Source organism: Bison bison, unplaced genomic scaffold (assembly GCF_000754665.1).
Source record: "Bison bison bison isolate TAMUID 2011002044 unplaced genomic scaffold, Bison_UMD1.0 scf7180017864037, whole genome shotgun sequence".
NCBI lineage: Eukaryota > Metazoa > Chordata > Mammalia > Artiodactyla > Bovidae > Bison > Bison bison.
In genome coordinates, this window is record NW_011494609.1 from 6,095,398 (window position 1) to 6,099,942 (window position 4,545).

Consider the following 4,545-nt stretch of genomic DNA (forward strand, 5'->3'; position numbering starts at 1 on the left):
CCTCTCAGACTCTCCATGCGCTCACATCCCTCCCCGTCCTCGGGGGGTCAGCGTCACGGGCACACGTTCTCCAGAGATACTCGACTGTACGGAGCCCCCTCGGTGGCATGGGCCCAGGCTGGGACACAGCCCTGGTGCCTGGACCTGCCTGAACGGGGCTGCTTCCCAGGTGGGCAGGTGCCATCCACAGCCTGGACTGGCGACCTCTGGGACCAGGGGCACCAAGGCCGGGGGAAAGCAGGGCCTCCCTCTCTGTCCAGGGGCTGTGGCTGCTGCCCAACACAGGAAGGTAAACGCCAGCTCTGGGAGAGGCCCGCTCACCAGGGACTTCCCTGGACATTTCCAGGCAGAGGGGCAAGGAGCCTCCAGGCCTTTCCTCTCAAGGCCCTCGCCCCACAACCTGGGTGGGCTCTGCCCCCCAAATGCGGTACACAGAGAAGCTCTTCTGGGAGGCAGCTGCTGGCGTGTGGGTGTCCTAACTAAGCCGAGTATGCACACGGCTGTGTGTGCAGGTGACACTGTGGCCCTGTCAGTGTGTCCGTGAGTGGTAGGGCCTGGAGTCCGGCCCCAGAGTGCAGGGTCACGCTGACCCGGACTCCCTGGAGCAGAGGGAACAAACACTGGACCCCAACTTCCGAAGACAAGCCGGGTCTCTCAAAGAGTCCCCAGAGGACAAACTATGAGAAGAGAAGAGACCAGCAGAGCCCACACGAGGATGAGGGTTTGGGGTAGCTGCCAGACTAGCCCCACCAGGACAGTGGCATCTTGCCTCTGAGCAGCCCTGACTTCCCGCATTGTGGGCTCCCCTTCAGCCTCACTCTACCCTTTGCAGGTGAGATCATTATGCAGATTAAAAGCGGCAACCACCAGAGCAGACAGCAGCCCCGCGGAACAATGGCCTGCCTCAGCACCTGCCCGCAGCGGATGGACCCTCACCAGGGCAGGGGGCCTTCACAAAGACCCTGGGCTCTCGGAGGCCAGCTGTCACTTTCTGCTCACAGACGGACACCACTGTCCACCCAGATGGTGTGGCTGTACGGTCCCTTTGCATCAGACGTGCCCAGGACCCCAGTGTCCACTCAGGGAGATGCCCTAAGATTAAGGAACAAGGGCCTTCAGCAGCCTGAGTTCCAGTAGCCCTGGTGCCCCATCTCAGCCGTCCCGGCAGTTAAGCGTGGATGTACCCCAGCCGTACACTTCCTCCTGGGCAGCTAGAACTTTTCCAGATTAAGGATGCTGAGACACAGCAGCCCTGGGCCCCTGGCTGGAAGACAGCCCCAGTGACTCCAGAGATGCATGAGCAGCTCCTTCCCAAAGTTCTCCCATTTCCTCTCTCTGCAATTCTCCATGGTTCCCATTGGGAGTAATCTTCAGAATGCCACGGCCCTGAGATCACTGCTTCAGTCTCCAGTTACAGGCATCTTAAGCAGGGGTGGGGGTGGGGGGGTGGTTGTAGCCACACCTCCATGCAGATCTGGCAGCTGCTGGGCTGGAGGCGCTGGCCCGAGGCGCTGGCCCGAGACACTGGCCCAGCTGTCTCGGGGTGGAAACCAGCATCTCTTCAGCTAGCGAGCGCCTGAGCTGGGCACTGGGAGTTCCAAGTAGCACCCTCCTGGGAACACAGTGGGTGGCACCTAGGCAAGCTGAGGCCCTCTGGACAGCCACACCCACCTCAGATCAAGGAATCAGGGGACTTGCCTAGTTGAAGACAGTTTCCCTTCCAGCAAACAGACCAGCCAAGGCCCAGTGGGGTTTAGCCCAGGTACATAAGGTTGGCTCAACATAGCTATGACAAACCTAGACAGCATACTAAAAAGCAGAAATATCACTTTGCCAACAAAGGTCTGGTTAGTCAAAGCTATGGTTTTTCCAGTATTCATGTTTGGATGTGAGAGCTGGATCATAAAGAAGACTGAGCAGCAAATAAACAATGCTTTCAAATTGTGCTGGAGAACACTCCTGAGAGTCCCTTGGACAGCAAGGAGATCAAACCAGTCAATCCTAAAGGAAATCAACGCTGAATATTCATTGGAAGGACTGGTGCTGAAGCTGAAGCTCTGATACATTGGCTACCTGATGTGAAGAGCTGACCCATTGGAGAAGACCCTGATGCTGGGAAAGATTGAGGGCAAAAGGAGAAGGGGTGACAGAGGATGAGGTGGTTGGATGGCATCACCGACTCAATGGACATGAGTTTGAGCAAGCTCCAGGAGATGATAAAAGACAGGGAAGCCTGCAGTCCATGGGATCCCAAAGAGTCAGACACGATTTGGTGACTGAACAACATTTGAAATCAATTAATGGAAACCATCACATCAGTAAGCTAAAGAAGAGGATATCACATGGTCGTATCATAGATGCAGAAAAAGTATTTCATAAAATCCTACACCTATTATGATAAAAACCTTCAGTAGACTAGGAATAAAGGTGAACTTCCTCAACTTGATAAACATTTTTTAAAAAGCTACAGCTAACATCATACTTACTGGTGAGAAATTTTAAGCTTTTTCACTAAAATCAGGTACAAGGTAAGGATGCCCCCTCACCACTCTTTTTCAACATCACAGATAATGCCATAAGACAAGAAAAGGCAATAAAAGCACATAGGTTGGGGAGGAAGAAATAAAGCTGTCAATCTGCAGATGACATGAAAACCAAACTGTAGAAAATCCAAAATAATTATTCAAAAAATAATCCTGGAGCTACTGATTATAGCAAGTTTGTATGATATAAGATTAACGTACAAAAGTCAATCATTTTCCATATACTGTCAATGAACAAGTAGAATTTGATATTAAGACATGATACCATTTACATTAGCATCTCCAAGATGAAATATTTATATTTATACTACACATAAGTATGACAAATATATGCACAAGATCTACATGAGGAAAACTACAAACTCTGACAAAAGAAATCAGAGAAGAAGTAAATAAATGCAGAATATTCCATGTTCATGGATAGGAAGATTCAATATTGTCAAGATATCAGTTCTTCCCAACTTGACCTATAGATTCAATACAATCCCAATAAAAATCAGAGCAAGTTATTTTGGGGCTTTCAACAAATCAACTTTGAGTTTATACAGAGAGGAAAAGACCAACTCAATACTTGCAGGAGAACAAAGTTGGAGAAGTGACAGTATCTGATTTGAGACTTACTACACAGCTATAGCAAAAACAAGACTGGGAGCTGACTGTGGCTCAAATCATGAACTCCTTATTGCCAAATTCAGACTGAAATTGAAGAAAGTGGGGAAAATCACTAGACCATTCAGGTATGGCCTAAATCAAATCCCTTATGACTGTACAGTGGAAGTGAGAAATAGATTTAAGGGACTCTAGATCTGATAGACAGACTGCCTTATGAACTATGGATGGACGTTCATGACATTGTACAGGAGACAGGGATCAAGACCATCCCCAAGAAAAAGAAATGCAAAAAAGCAAAATGGCTGTCTGAGGAGGCCTTACAAATAGCTGTGAAAAGAAGAGAAGTAAAAAGCAAAGGAGAAAAGGAAAGATATACCCATTTGAATGCAGAGTTCCGAAAAATAGCAAGGAGAGATAAGAAAGCTTTCCTCAGCGATCAGTGCAAAGAAATAGAGGGAAAAAATAGAATGGGAAAGACTAGACATCTCTTCAAGAAAATTAGAGATATCAAGGGAACATTTCATACAAAGATGGGCTCAATAAAGGACAGAAATGGTATGGACCTAACAGCAGAAGAAGATATTAAGAAGAGGTGGCAAGAGGACACAGAACTGTACAAAAATGATCTTCACAACCCAGATAATCACGATGGTGTGATCACTCACACTCACCTAGAGCCAGACATCCTGGAATGTGAAGTCAAGTGGCCTTAGGAAGCATCACTATGAACGAAGCTAGTGGAGCTGATGGAATTCCAGTTGAGCTATTTCAAATCCTAAAAGATGATGCTGTGAAAGTGCTGCACTCACTATGTCAGCAAATTTGGAAAACTCAACAGTAGCCACAGAACTGGAAATGGTCAGTTTTCATCCCGATCCCAAAGAAAGGCAATGCCAAAGAATGCTCAAACTACTGCACAATTGCACTCATCTCACACGCTAGTAAAGTAATGCTCAAAATTCTCCAAGCCAGGCTTCAGTAATATGTGACCCGTAAACTTCCAGATGTTCAAGCTGGTTTCAGAAAAGGCAGAGGAACCAGAGATCAAATTGCCAACATCTGCTGGATCATGGAAAAAGCAAGAGAATTCCAGAAACCATCTATTTCTGCTTTACTGAGTATGCCAAAGCCTTAGACTGTGTGGATCACAATAAACTGTGGACAATTTTGAAAGAGATGGGAATACCAGACCACCTGACCTGCCTCTTGAGAAACCTGTATGCAGGCCAGGAAGCAACAGTTAGAACTGGACATGGAACAACAGACTGGTTCCAAATAGGAAAAGGAGTACGTCAAGGCTGTATATTGTCACCCTGCTTATTTAACTTCTGTGCAGAGTACATCATGAGAAACGCTGGGCTGGAAGGAGCACAAGCAGGAATCAAGATTG

General features: G+C 47.7%; 1 protein-coding gene across 1 annotated transcript in view; it reads right to left on the reverse strand.

The window, feature by feature from the left end:
• Nucleotides 1-4,545, reverse strand: part of COL18A1 (collagen, type XVIII, alpha 1) — a 53,308-nt gene that overhangs the window by 40,066 nt on the left and 8,697 nt on the right. The gene's annotated exons all lie outside the window — the stretch shown is intronic.